We start from the raw sequence: 14,482 nt of genomic DNA on the forward strand, positions 1-14,482 counted from the left end.
TTTATTGTTGTTTGGATTGTCACCACTGTAAATAAACGCACTGCCTTCAGCGCCAAGTCCTGCATTTTGGGTCCTCATTTCTCACATCCCCACGGTCTGCCAGCCAGACCGTGACAATAAAGACGGTAAAACACGTAATAATATATTATTACGTGTTTTACCGTAATAAAATCACTCTACCCCAAACTAGTAACTGAGTTACATTCAAACAGGAAGGTCTCTTAAAAACAGAGAAGATATGAGGAAACTGTCATTCATCCGGTGTTAGACCAGGGGTCTAGGCAACCCTAAATGCGGTTCCGGAGCCGCCTGCAGCTCTTTAGTCCTTATACTGCGGCTCCATGTGGTTTGGAAAATAATTATAAGTATTTAACTGAAGTGTATTTTATTTGTGTTATTTTTTTTTAAACTTGTGGTCAAATTGGAAGTTCATTGTGATCTTGAAACATAAAAGTAAAATTATGTTATTATTTTTCATCGCTCAAAATAAGTGTCAAACTTGCATAAACCATACCCGCCGAAATGCCATGCATTTATCGAGACTTTCAACCCCAGGTAGGCCAAGTATGGATCTTCGGAGCCACATACATATGTGAGCAGCTATTCTCCTCCATGAACTATGGTAACAACAAACACAGCTCACGCCTCACAGATGACAGCTTACTAGAGACTTCGTACAGCCCCGGTCTGCAGGCGCCCTGCGCAGAGGTTCAGGAACAGATGTCCCATTGTAAATATACCACGGCAGACCCGACGATGTTTGCATGAACATGCTTTTTTCTTTATTGACCACTTTTCACACATGGTTGGTGTACCCACACAGCCAGCTGTGGTTTTGCAGCTCACAGCCCGGCACACACCAACATGACAGCAGAGAGAGCACAAACTTTAAGCCGGCGAGGCTTGATTGCGGGTGCCTCTCAGGTGCGTCCGCCTCCCCTGCAGCAGCACTGCAGACCACGCTCTGCCGCACACATTAACCGCTTAAAATAAATATTTATGCAGATATTTTGCAAATAATTATTTTCCAATTATTAGTAGTATAGTGCTGTTTTCCAATTATTTTTTAAATTCAGGTCAAGGCTCCGCTACAGGCTGTGAAATCCCAAAGGTGATATAAGGGTGAGGGCTCACTACAGTTTGTGTTTGCTATATGAATGATTTAACTTCAGCTTCAGCTTTCATTTAAAAGAGACCTTCACCTGGGTGTCTTTCCTTTTTGTTATATTTTTTAAGAGTTCAAAATTTGTTCATTACATAAATAAAATAAAATTTTCTCTGTAGCACTTCTTGTATTTCATAAGCAACACACTTTAGTTGTTTATACAAAGCATAAAGGTAAAAAAAACCCAAAACAATAACAGTGTTATCTTCATTTTAGATGTCAAAAAGTATTTGCAGCCCCCAGTGTTTTCTTTTCTATGAAAACTGGGTCCAAACAGCTCTTTCGGTGTTAAGGGTTGCTAACCCCTGGTCTAGACCAGAATACTAAATTTTGCTAGACAAGGGGATGATATCCACTTACGAGGGCATTATAATGCCACTGTTCTATTGAAATTTTGAATGAATATTCTCATTTGTGGCTCTCATTTTTCTTAGAAAAAAAAATCTGTAAAAAAACCCCCAATCAAATCTGGTAATTCTTTGTTTTTACATTCATCGGGTCCCAATATCCTCAAACATCAAAGAGAAATTAAAAATGCATGCCATGGAAGAGCTCGGGTCTTAGGAGGTTAAAGAAAAAAAGAAACTTAACTCAAAGCGATAAATATTAAAGCAAAACTAAAGGAAAAAGCTCGGAAAACTCGAGAACTTACTTGACAAAAAAACTTCATGAAGAGATTGCATATGGATGCAGCTGTTCTTATCATAAGTTGTGACTCTGGGCTCTAGCTGTAGTATTGTATTTGGGTGTTACTTAACAGTCGTTGAAGAGACCATTGTGTGTGAACTGTAAGGTCGTTTAGTCAGGTAAGATTTCATTCAAGGCTGACAGCACTGGTCTCCTACCCCATGGATAGCATTTTGGTGCTGTGCCCTGCACAAGGAGCCTCTCCAGAGCAGGTTGTGTTTGAGACAGGAGATCATCACGTACAAAAGCACTCCCTTCTAAGCAATCACTTTTCAGGTGTGTGTCAGAGGAAGGTCTTTTATTTTTAGACACTGTCCAAGGACTTTGTCTTTCTCTGACAAGCATCAGTAACTAATATGCATCATTAAAAATTTGTCTAGCTGGCTTGCAAAGCTCATCAGAGCATGAGCACTGAATGACAGACACTATATTAGGCCTTTGATTGACTACTGCAAGCGCACGTCAAACCTCGATTTGTATTCTTTTCTCAAAGAGGAGAACCTTTCAAGTATAAAGAGAGATTCTACGTGTGCATGTTGATATGCATGGTCTGAAATGACATGCGTCTTTGGCACAACCTCTTTGCATTCACAAGTTGAACAACCTCCAGTTGCTGAAAAATTGCTTGTGTGGAAAGATGGACTGGCTTCTCAGAGATTTTCAGAAGTTTTGAGCAGAGGGGCAGGTTTGTGGGACCTTGTGGCGCAATGGTAGCGCGTCTGACTCCAGATCAGAAGGTTGCGTGTTCAAATCACGTCAAGGTCAGCCGAGAGTGAGAGGACTGCAGCCTGTGATTCCCTTCGAACAGGAGGTTTTTAGTTGCTTGTGGCATACTCGTCCGTCTGTCCAGGAATTCAGGTCCATGACTCATGACGTGTCTCCAGTGAGTTGTTGATGGTGTCAGTGAACACTGTACACAACTGATCAGCACAGTGCTTCAGGGTGGATGGAGGCACCGAATTTGGCCCAGCTGCTTTGCGTGGGTCCTGTGTCTTAGAGAGTCTGTTTACATCCCTTTCAAGAATGGAAAGAGGTGTGAAGGCACATGGAGAAATTTGTGAGCTTTACTGAGTGGTAGAGGTGATGGGGGAGCCGCAAGTGTTGACCGTCTGGGGAGGGGGCCCGGGTAGCTGGACGTTCCATTGTTTTCTGAAAGCACCAGGTGTGAATACATTGGATAGGTGTGAATAGTAGCTGAATTAGAGGGCTTCTGTAAATGGAACTGAATAAAAATGGCAAACAAAACACCCGCATGCTGCAGGTATACAGAGAGCAATGCCATGAGATACATGTAAACACATAGTTGAAAGAAGTAAAGACTGCACCAAAGAGAAACTCACAAAATTATTGTAAAGAAAAAAACATTCAAATATCAAGTATAAGTTTTTCATTCCGAGCAAACAAACAGTTTTGAATGATAATGAAATCTAAAAGCAGCTTCAGAGCTGGGCTTGGCATTCTGAAGCAAGCTCATCATATCCAGGATAGTTTTTCACTGTGGACAATGTCACTGTGTCCGCTGTGTTGGATACATTCAGATTTCATGTCTAATGTCGGTGCTTGTGATTACAGACGGTATTACATCTCTACCGATAAGAACTACCATTGACAATCAGCGGGAAGTATTAAGAGCATCGAAGTGCATCAGCAGAGTGTGTTCGTGTAACAGAACGTCGATTTTAGTTAACTAAAGGTAAAATAAGGTTCATTGAAGAGAGTTCATGGGTTTATTTAGGAAGTAAACATACGCAACACCAAGTGTCAGTGTTTTCACGTCTAAGCGTTTACGTGACTATGCGACTCAGTGGCTCTCACAATAAGCTCAGTGATTCTTAAGAGTTAGCAGCTAACGAGGAAATGGTTGGCTGACGCTAGCTTAAAATCTGTTGGGCCGCACACGAGACCTGACAAGCAGTCCAAGAAGCTCTGAAGCATTGAACGCCGAGGTGACAAAGATTTATAAAAGTCAGTGTTCAAACGGGTACCGTCCACCTTCAGAATTCCCACATTTTGTTCATTCAAGATGTTATTGAAGGCCCACTTTTAAGCAGCGCTAGTCTGGTGGTACGTGTGGAGCAGAGTGGCGCAGCGGAAGCGTGCTGGGCCCATAACCCAGAGGTCGATGGATCGAAACCATCCTCTGCTAGGAGCGTCTGTTTTCAGGACGTACTAAACAACTGTGCTCCGAAAGGCTTGCTTACAAGTCTGGGATAGGTTTCCAGGAAGAAGCCATTCACCTTCCTAAAATTGGACAAAACAGACTAAACCCAGAAGTTGCCTCACTAAGAAGCAAATCCTAGTTAATATAACCTGTTCCCCACATCTTCTTCAAAGCCCATTCACTTTGTTACCTCAACAGCGTGACATCACCTGTTTGCAACACAAGAACAACAATGGAGGCAACGGTGTACCTGCTGCTAAAGTGACGGTAAACGGTTGGACCACTGTGTTGCTTTGGGTGTACCCAAATGGCTGGCTCTGTTTGCCGGGAGACCAGTGACCAGGTACTGCCGCCTAACTGAAAACCAAACGTAGCCAGAAAGGATTAAGATTTGTCATTCTAGCCTTTCTATAGCAGTGATAACAAGTAAGCCCCCTGCAACAATTTTGATGTCTTGTGTGGAAAGAAGATGGATTGGCTTTGCAGAGATTTTCAGAAGTTTTGGGCAGAGGGGCAGGTTTGTGGGACCTTGTGGGGCAATGGTAGCGCATCTGACTCCAGATCAGAAGCTTGCGTGTTCAAATCACATCAAGGTCAACCAAGAGTGACAGGACTGCAGCCTGTTTGAATTAATATGTGACTCAAAGTCTGTGCACATGCCACTGATCGACATCTCCCACCGTTTTTGTTTATAAAGCCTGGAGAGAAGAAGAGGGACTCTCCTTGGAGACAAGCACATTTTGTACATGAATGATTAGTATGTAAGTACAGTGGTGTGAACCGGTGATTGGAGAACTGTCAGTCACTCAATGCTCCAGGGCACCGTTGCAACTTTTGTATATGAGCTCCTCCGACTAATTGCAACCTTATCTTAGCAGAAAAAGAAGCTCCCGTAACTCATTTTCGCTGTGAGCAGGGTTTGAACCTGCGCGGGGAACCCCCCATTGGATTTCAAATCCAACGCCTTAACCTCTCGGCCATCACAGCTCCTCCACTTCACCTGCACCTTTTGGCCTGTGGTGAGAGATGCCTGCTCCCTACTCCAACAGCGCTGGTTCTTTTGGAGATCATCACATGCCAGAACACTCCCTACTCAGAAGTCACTTCTCTGTTAAATACCATTAACAGTCGTTGAAGAGACCATTGTGTGTGAACTGTAAGGTCGTTTAGTCAGGTAAGATTTCATTCAAGGCTGACAGCACTGGTCTCCTACCCCCATGAATAGCATTTTGGTGCAGACGGCACAAGGAGCCTCTCCAGAGCAGGTTGTGTTTGAGACAGGAGATCATCACGTACAAAAGCACTCCCTTCTAAGCAATCACTTTTCAGGTGTGTGTCAGAGGAAGGTCTTTTATTTTTAGACACTGTCCAAGGACTTTGTCTTTCTCTGACAAGCATCAGTAACTAATATGCATCATTAAAAATTTGTCTAGCTGGCTTGCAAAGCTCATCAGAGCATGAGCACTGAATGACAGACACTATATTAGGCCTTTGATTGACTACTGCAAGCGCACGTCAAACCTCGATTTGTATTCTTTTCTCAAAGAGGAGAACCTTTCAAGTATAAAGAGAGATTCTACGTGTGCATGTTGATATGCATGGTCTGAAATGACATGCGTCTTTGGCACAACCTCTTTGCATTCACAAGTTGAACAACCTCCAGTTGCTGAAAAATTGCTTGTGTGGAAAGATGGACTGGCTTCTCAGAGATTTTCAGAAGTTTTGAGCAGAGGGGCAGGTTTGTGGGACCTTGTGGCGCAATGGTAGCGCGTCTGACTCCAGATCAGAAGGTTGCGTGTTCAAATCACGTCAAGGTCAGCCGAGAGTGAGAGGACTGCAGCCTGTGATTCCCTTCGAACAGGAGGTTTTTAGTTGCTTGTGGCATACTCGTCCGTCTGTCCAGGAATTCAGGTCCATGACTCATGACGTGTCTCCAGTGAGTTGTTGATGGTGTCAGTGAACACTGTACACAACTGATCAGCACAGTGCTTCAGGGTGGATGGAGGCACCGAATTTGGCCCAGCTGCTTTGCGTGGGTCCTGTGTCTTAGAGAGTCTGTTTACATCCCTTTCAAGAATGGAAAGAGGTGTGAAGGCACATGGAGAAATTTGTGAGCTTTACTGAGTGGTAGAGGTGATGGGGGAGCCGCAAGTGTTGACCGTCTGGGGAGGGGGCCCGGGTAGCTGGACGTTCCATTGTTTTCTGAAAGCACCAGGTGTGAATACATTGGATAGGTGTGAATAGTAGCTGAATTAGAGGGCTTCTGTAAATGGAACTGAATAAAAATGGCAAACAAAACACCCGCATGCTGCAGGTATACAGAGAGCAATGCCATGAGATACATGTAAACACATAGTTGAAAGAAGTAAAGACTGCACCAAAGAGAAACTCACAAAATTATTGTAAAGAAAAAAACATTCAAATATCAAGTATAAGTTTTTCATTCCGAGCAAACAAACAGTTTTGAATGATAATGAAATCTAAAAGCAGCTTCAGAGCTGGGCTTGGCATTCTGAAGCAAGCTCATCATATCCAGGATAGTTTTTCACTGTGGACAATGTCACTGTGTCCGCTGTGTTGGATACATTCAGATTTCATGTCTAATGTCGGTGCTTGTGATTACAGACGGTATTACATCTCTACCGATAAGAACTACCATTGACAATCAGCGGGAAGTATTAAGAGCATCGAAGTGCATCAGCAGAGTGTGTTCGTGTAACAGAACGTCGATTTTAGTTAACTAAAGGTAAAATAAGGTTCATTGAAGAGAGTTCATGGGTTTATTTAGGAAGTAAACATACGCAACACCAAGTGTCAGTGTTTTCACGTCTAAGCGTTTACGTGACTATGCGACTCAGTGGCTCTCACAATAAGCTCAGTGATTCTTAAGAGTTAGCAGCTAACGAGGAAATGGTTGGCTGACGCTAGCTTAAAATCTGTTGGGCCGCACACGAGACCTGACAAGCAGTCCAAGAAGCTCTGAAGCATTGAACGCCGAGGTGACAAAGATTTATAAAAGTCAGTGTTCAAACGGGTACCGTCCACCTTCAGAATTCCCACATTTTGTTCATTCAAGATGTTATTGAAGGCCCACTTCTAAGCAGCGCTAGTCTGGTGGTACGTGTGGAGCAGAGTGGCGCAGCGGAAGCGTGCTGGGCCCATAACCCAGAAGTCGATGGATCGAAACCATCCTCTGCTAGGAGCGTCTGTTTTCAGGACGTACTAAACAACTGTGCTCTGAAAGGCTTGCTTACAAGTCTGGGATAGGTTTCCAGGAAGAAGCCATTCACCTTCCTAAAATTGGACAAAACAGACTAAACCCAGAAGTTGCCTCACTAAGAAGCAAATCCTAGTTAATATAACCTGTTCCCCACATCTTCTTCAAAGCCCATTCACTTTGTTACCTCAACAGCGTGACATCACCTGTTTGCAACACAAGAACAACAATGGAGGCAACGGTGTACCTGCTGCTAAAGTGACGGTAAACGGTTGGACCACTGTGTTGCTTTGGGTGTACCCAAATGGCTGGCTCTGTTTGCCGGGAGACCAGTGACCAGGTACTGCCGCCTAACTGAAAACCAAACGTAGCCAGAAAGGATTAAGATTTGTCATTCTAGCCTTTCTATAGCAGTGATAACAAGTAAGCCCCCTGCAACAATTTTGATGTCTTGTGTGGAAAGAAGATGGATTGGCTTTGCAGAGATTTTCAGAAGTTTTGGGCAGAGGGGCAGGTTTGTGGGACCTTGTGGGGCAATGGTAGCGCATCTGACTCCAGATCAGAAGCTTGCGTGTTCAAATCACATCAAGGTCAACCAAGAGTGACAGGACTGCAGCCTGTTTGAATTAATATGTGACTCAAAGTCTGTGCACATGCCACTGATCGACATCTCCCACCGTTTTTGTTTATAAAGCCTGGAGAGAAGAAGAGGGACTCTCCTTGGAGACAAGCACATTTTGTACATGAATGATTAGTATGTAAGTACAGTGGTGTGAACCGGTGATTGGAGAACTGTCAGTCACTCAATGCTCCAGGGCACCGTTGCAACTTTTGTATATGAGCTCCTCCGACTAATTGCAACCTTATCTTAGCAGAAAAAGAAGCTCCCGTAACTCATTTTCGCTGTGAGCAGGGTTTGAACCTGCGCGGGGAACCCCCCATTGGATTTCAAATCCAACGCCTTAACCTCTCGGCCATCACAGCTCCTCCACTTCACCTGCACCTTTTGGCCTGTGGTGAGAGATGCCTGCTCCCTACTCCAACAGCGCTGGTTCTTTTGGAGATCATCACATGCCAGAACACTCCCTACTCAGAAGTCACTTCTCTGTTAAATACCATTAACAGTCGTTGAAGAGACCATTGTGTGTGAACTGTAAGGTCGTTTAGTCAGGTAAGATTTCATTCAAGGCTGACAGCACTGGTCTCCTACCCCCATGAATAGCATTTTGGTGCAGACGGCACAAGGAGCCTCTCCAGAGCAGGTTGTGTTTGAGACAGGAGATCATCACGTACAAAAGCACTCCCTTCTAAGCAATCACTTTTCAGGTGTGTGTCAGAGGAAGGTCTTTTATTTTTAGACACTGTCCAAGGACTTTGTCTTTCTCTGACAAGCATCAGTAACTAATATGCATCATTAAAAATTTGTCTAGCTGGCTTGCAAAGCTCATCAGAGCATGAGCACTGAATGACAGACACTATATTAGGCCTTTGATTGACTACTGCAAGCGCACGTCAAACCTCGATTTGTATTCTTTTCTCAAAGAGGAGAACCTTTCAAGTATAAAGAGAGATTCTACGTGTGCATGTTGATATGCATGGTCTGAAATGACATGCGTCTTTGGCACAACCTCTTTGCATTCACAAGTTGAACAACCTCCAGTTGCTGAAAAATTGCTTGTGTGGAAAGATGGACTGGCTTCTCAGAGATTTTCAGAAGTTTTGAGCAGAGGGGCAGGTTTGTGGGACCTTGTGGCGCAATGGTAGCGCGTCTGACTCCAGATCAGAAGGTTGCGTGTTCAAATCACGTCAAGGTCAGCCGAGAGTGAGAGGACTGCAGCCTGTGATTCCCTTCGAACAGGAGGTTTTTAGTTGCTTGTGGCATACTCGTCCGTCTGTCCAGGAATTCAGGTCCATGACTCATGACGTGTCTCCAGTGAGTTGTTGATGGTGTCAGTGAACACTGTACACAACTGATCAGCACAGTGCTTCAGGGTGGATGGAGGCACCGAATTTGGCCCAGCTGCTTTGCGTGGGTCCTGTGTCTTAGAGAGTCTGTTTACATCGCTTTCAAGAATGGAAAGAGGTGTGAAGGCACATGGAGAAATTTGTGAGCTTTACTGAGTGGTAGAGGTGATGGGGGAGCCGCAAGTGTTGACCGTCTGGGGAGGGGGCCCGGGTAGCTGGACGTTCCATTGTTTTCTGAAAGCACCAGGTGTGAATACATTGGATAGGTGTGAATAGTAGCTGAATTAGAGGGCTTCTGTAAATGGAACTGAATAAAAATGGCAAACAAAACACCCGCATGCTGCAGGTATACAGAGAGCAATGCCATGAGATACATGTAAACACATAGTTGAAAGAAGTAAAGACTGCACCAAAGAGAAACTCACAAAATTATTGTAAAGAAAAAAACATTCAAATATCAAGTATAAGTTTTTCATTCCGAGCAAACAAACAGTTTTGAATGATAATGAAATCTAAAAGCAGCTTCAGAGCTGGGCTTGGCATTCTGAAGCAAGCTCATCATATCCAGGATAGTTTTTCACTGTGGACAATGTCACTGTGTCCGCTGTGTTGGATACATTCAGATTTCATGTCTAATGTCGGTGCTTGTGATTACAGACGGTATTACATCTCTACCGATAAGAACTACCATTGACAATCAGCGGGAAGTATTAAGAGCATCGAAGTGCATCAGCAGAGTGTGTTCGTGTAACAGAACGTCGATTTTAGTTAACTAAAGGTAAAATAAGGTTCATTGAAGAGAGTTCATGGGTTTATTTAGGAAGTAAACATACGCAACACCAAGTGTCAGTGTTTTCACGTCTAAGCGTTTACGTGACTATGCGACTCAGTGGCTCTCACAATAAGCTCAGTGATTCTTAAGAGTTAGCAGCTAACGAGGAAATGGTTGGCTGACGCTAGCTTAAAATCTGTTGGGCCGCACACGAGACCTGACAAGCAGTCCAAGAAGCTCTGAAGCATTGAACGCCGAGGTGACAAAGATTTATAAAAGTCAGTGTTCAAACGGGTACCGTCCACCTTCAGAATTCCCACATTTTGTTCATTCAAGATGTTATTGAAGGCCCACTTTTAAGCAGCGCTAGTCTGGTGGTACGTGTGGAGCAGAGTGGCGCAGCGGAAGCGTGCTGGGCCCATAACCCAGAAGTCGATGGATCGAAACCATCCTCTGCTAGGAGCGTCTGTTTTCAGGACGTACTAAACAACTGTGCTCTGAAAGGCTTGCTTACAAGTCTGGGATAGGTTTCCAGGAAGAAGCCATTCACCTTCCTGAAATTGGACAAAACAGACTAAACCCAGAAGTTGCCTCACTAAGAAGCAAATCCTAGTTAATATAACCTGTTCCCCACATCTTCTTCAAAGCCCATTCACTTTGTTACCTCAACAGCGTGACATCACCTGTTTGCAACACAAGAACAACAATGGAGGCAACGGTGTACCTGCTGCTAAAGTGACGGTAAACGGTTGGACCACTGTGTTGCTTTGGGTGTACCCAAATGGCTGGCTCTGTTTGCCGGGAGACCAGTGACCAGGTACTGCCGCCTAACTGAAAACCAAACGTAGCCAGAAAGGATTAAGATTTGTCATTCTAGCCTTTCTATAGCAGTGATAACAAGTAAGCCCCCTGCAACAATTTTGATGTCTTGTGTGGAAAGAAGATGGATTGGCTTTGCAGAGATTTTCAGAAGTTTTGGGCAGAGGGGCAGGTTTGTGGGACCTTGTGGGGCAATGGTAGCGCATCTGACTCCAGATCAGAAGCTTGCGTGTTCAAATCACATCAAGGTCAACCAAGAGTGACAGGACTGCAGCCTGTTTGAATTAATATGTGACTCAAAGTCTGTGCACATGCCACTGATCGACATCTCCCACCGTTTTTGTTTATAAAGCCTGGAGAGAAGAAGAGGGACTCTCCTTGGAGACAAGCACATATTAATTCAAACAGGCTGCAGTCCTGTCACTCTTGGTTGACCTTGATGTGATTTGAACACGCAAGCTTCTGATCTGGAGTCAGATGCGCTACCATTGCCCCACAAGGTCCCACAAACCTGCCCCTCTGCCCAAAACTTCTGAAAATCTCTGCAAAGCCAATCCATCTTCTTTCCACACAAGACATCAAAATTGTTGCAGGGGGCTTACTTGTTATCACTGCTATAGAAAGGCTAGAATGACAAATCTTAATCCTTTCTGGCTACGTTTGGTTTTCAGTTAGGCGGCAGTACCTGGTCACTGGTCTCCCGGCAAACAGAGCCAGCCATTTGGGTACACCCAAAGCAACACAGTGGTCCAACCGTTTACCGTCACTTTAGCAGCAGGTACACCGTTGCCTCCATTGTTGTTCTTGTGTTGCAAACAGGTGATGTCACGCTGTTGAGGTAACAAAGTGAATGGGCTTTGAAGAAGATGTGGGGAACAGGTTATATTAACTAGGATTTGCTTCTTAGTGAGGCAACTTCTGGGTTTAGTCTGTTTTGTCCAATTTCAGGAAGGTGAATGGCTTCTTCCTGGAAACCTATCCCAGACTTGTAAGCAAGCCTTTCAGAGCACAGTTGTTTAGTACGTCCTGAAAACAGACGCTCCTAGCAGAGGATGGTTTCGATCCATCGACTTCTGGGTTATGGGCCCAGCACGCTTCCGCTGCGCCACTCTGCTCCACACGTACCACCAGACTAGCGCTGCTTAAAAGTGGGCCTTCAATAACATCTTGAATGAACAAAATGTGGGAATTCTGAAGGTGGACGGTACCCGTTTGAACACTGACTTTTATAAATCTTTGTCACCTCGGCGTTCAATGCTTCAGAGCTTCTTGGACTGCTTGTCAGGTCTCGTGTGCGGCCCAACAGATTTTAAGCTAGCGTCAGCCAACCATTTCCTCGTTAGCTGCTAACTCTTAAGAATCACTGAGCTTATTGTGAGAGCCACTGAGTCGCATAGTCACGTAAACGCTTAGACGTGAAAACACTGACACTTGGTGTTGCGTATGTTTACTTCCTAAATAAACCCATGAACTCTCTTCAATGAACCTTATTTTACCTTTAGTTAACTAAAATCGACGTTCTGTTACACGAACACACTCTGCTGATGCACTTCGATGCTCTTAATACTTCCCGCTGATTGTCAATGGTAGTTCTTATCGGTAGAGATGTAATACCGTCTGTAATCACAAGCACCGACATTAGACATGAAATCTGAATGTATCCAACACAGCGGACACAGTGACATTGTCCACAGTGAAAAACTATCCTGGATATGATGAGCTTGCTTCAGAATGCCAAGCCCAGCTCTGAAGCTGCTTTTAGATTTCATTATCATTCAAAACTGTTTGTTTGCTCGGAATGAAAAACTTATACTTGATATTTGAATGTTTTTTTCTTTACAATAATTTTGTGAGTTTCTCTTTGGTGCAGTCTTTACTTCTTTCAACTATGTGTTTACATGTATCTCATGGCATTGCTCTCTGTATACCTGCAGCATGCGGGTGTTTTGTTTGCCATTTTTATTCAGTTCCATTTACAGAAGCCCTCTAATTCAGCTACTATTCACACCTATCCAATGTATTCACACCTGGTGCTTTCAGAAAACAATGGAACGTCCAGCTACCCGGGCCCCCTCCCCAGACGGTCAACACTTGCGGCTCCCCCATCACCTCTACCACTCAGTAAAGCTCACAAATTTCTCCATGTGCCTTCACACCTCTTTCCATTCTTGAAAGCGATGTAAACAGACTCTCTAAGACACAGGACCCACGCAAAGCAGCTGGGCCAAATTCGGTGCCTCCATCCACCCTGAAGCACTGTGCTGATCAGTTGTGTACAGTGTTCACTGACACCATCAACAACTCACTGGAGACACGTCATGAGTCATGGACCTGAATTCCTGGACAGACGGACGAGTATGCCACAAGCAACTAAAAACCTCCTGTTCGAAGGGAATCACAGGCTGCAGTCCTCTCACTCTCGGCTGACCTTGACGTGATTTGAACACGCAACCTTCTGATCTGGAGTCAGACGCGCTACCATTGCGCCACAAGGTCCCACAAACCTGCCCCTCTGCTCAAAACTTCTGAAAATCTCTGAGAAGCCAGTCCATCTTTCCACACAAGCAATTTTTCAGCAACTGGAGGTTGTTCAACTTGTGAATGCAAAGAGGTTGTGCCAAAGACGCATGTCATTTCAGACCATGCATATCAACATGCACACGTAGAATCTCTCTTTATACTTGAAAGGTTCTCCTCTTTGAGAAAAGAATACAAATCGAGGTTTGACGTGCGCTTGCAGTAGTCAATCAAAGGCCTAATATAGTGTCTGTCATTCAGTGCTCATGCTCTGATGAGCTTTGCAAGCCAGCTAGACAAATTTTTAATGATGCATATTAGTTACTGATGCTTGTCAGAGAAAGACAAAGTCCTTGGACAGTGTCTAAAAATAAAAGACCTTCCTCTGACACACACCTGAAAAGTGATTGCTTAGAAGGGAGTGCTTTTGTACGTGATGATCTCCTGTCTCAAACACAACCTGCTCTGGAGAGGCTCCTTGTGCCGTCTGCACCAAAATGCTATTCATGGGGGTAGGAGACCAGTGCTGTCAGCCTTGAATGAAATCTTACCTGACTAAACGACCTTACAGTTCACACACAATGGTCTCTTCAACGACTGTTAATGGTATTTAACAGAGAAGTGACTTCTGAGTAGGGAGTGTTCTGGCATGTGATGATCTCCAAAAGAACCAGCGCTGTTGGAGCAGGGAGCAGGCATCTCTCACCACAGGCCAAAAGGTGCAGGTGAAGTGGAGGAGCTGTGATGGCCGAGAGGTTAAGGCGTTGGATTTGAAATCCAATGGGGGGTTCCCCGCGCAGGTTCAAACCCTGCTCACAGCGAAAATGAGTTACGGGAGCTTCTTTTTCTGCTAAGATAAGGTTGCAATTAGTCGGAGGAGCTCATATACAAAAGTTGCAACGGTGCCCTGGAGCATTGAGTGACTGACAGTTCTCCAATCACCGGTTCACACCACTGTACTTACATACTAATCATTCATGTACAAAATGTGCTTGTCTCCAAGGAGAGTCCCTCTTCTTCTCTCCAGGCTTTATAAACAAAAACGGTGGGAGATGTCGATCAGTGGCATGTGCACAGACTTTGAGTCACATATTAATTCAAACAGGCTGCAGTCCTGTCACTCTTGGTTGACCTTGATGTGATTTGAACACGCAAGCTTCTGATCTGGAGTCAGATGCG

At 44.5% G+C, this 14,482-nt stretch overlaps 8 non-coding genes across 8 annotated transcripts; 5 read left to right on the plus strand and 3 right to left on the minus strand.

Moving 5' to 3' along the window:
• The first annotated feature begins 2,545 nt into the window (after nucleotides 1-2,545).
• trnaw-cca lies at nucleotides 2,546-2,617 on the plus strand. Its single transcript has one exon. It is a non-coding gene; the product is annotated as a tRNA-Trp (tRNA).
• A 1,309-nt stretch (nucleotides 2,618-3,926) lies between these two features.
• On the plus strand, nucleotides 3,927-3,998 carry trnam-cau. Its single transcript has one exon. It is a non-coding gene; the product is annotated as a tRNA-Met (tRNA).
• A 919-nt stretch (nucleotides 3,999-4,917) lies between these two features.
• On the minus strand, nucleotides 4,918-5,000 carry trnas-uga. Its single transcript has one exon. It is a non-coding gene; the product is annotated as a tRNA-Ser (tRNA).
• Nucleotides 5,001-5,759: 759 nt separating this feature from the next.
• Nucleotides 5,760-5,831, plus strand: trnaw-cca. Its single transcript has one exon. It is a non-coding gene; the product is annotated as a tRNA-Trp (tRNA).
• Nucleotides 5,832-8,131: 2,300 nt separating this feature from the next.
• trnas-uga lies at nucleotides 8,132-8,214 on the minus strand. Its single transcript has one exon. It is a non-coding gene; the product is annotated as a tRNA-Ser (tRNA).
• A 759-nt stretch (nucleotides 8,215-8,973) lies between these two features.
• Nucleotides 8,974-9,045, plus strand: trnaw-cca. The gene has a single exon. It is a non-coding gene; the product is annotated as a tRNA-Trp (tRNA).
• A 4,165-nt stretch (nucleotides 9,046-13,210) lies between these two features.
• Nucleotides 13,211-13,282, minus strand: trnaw-cca. Its single transcript has one exon. It is a non-coding gene; the product is annotated as a tRNA-Trp (tRNA).
• A 759-nt stretch (nucleotides 13,283-14,041) lies between these two features.
• Nucleotides 14,042-14,124, plus strand: trnas-uga. The gene has a single exon. It is a non-coding gene; the product is annotated as a tRNA-Ser (tRNA).
• Nucleotides 14,125-14,482: the final 358 nt, after the last annotated feature.

Source organism: Haplochromis burtoni, unplaced genomic scaffold, assembly GCF_018398535.1.
Source record: "Haplochromis burtoni strain Fernald_Lab_line unplaced genomic scaffold, NCSU_Asbu1 Contig_2237, whole genome shotgun sequence".
In the NCBI taxonomy this organism is placed as follows: Eukaryota; Metazoa; Chordata; class Actinopteri; order Cichliformes; family Cichlidae; genus Haplochromis; species Haplochromis burtoni.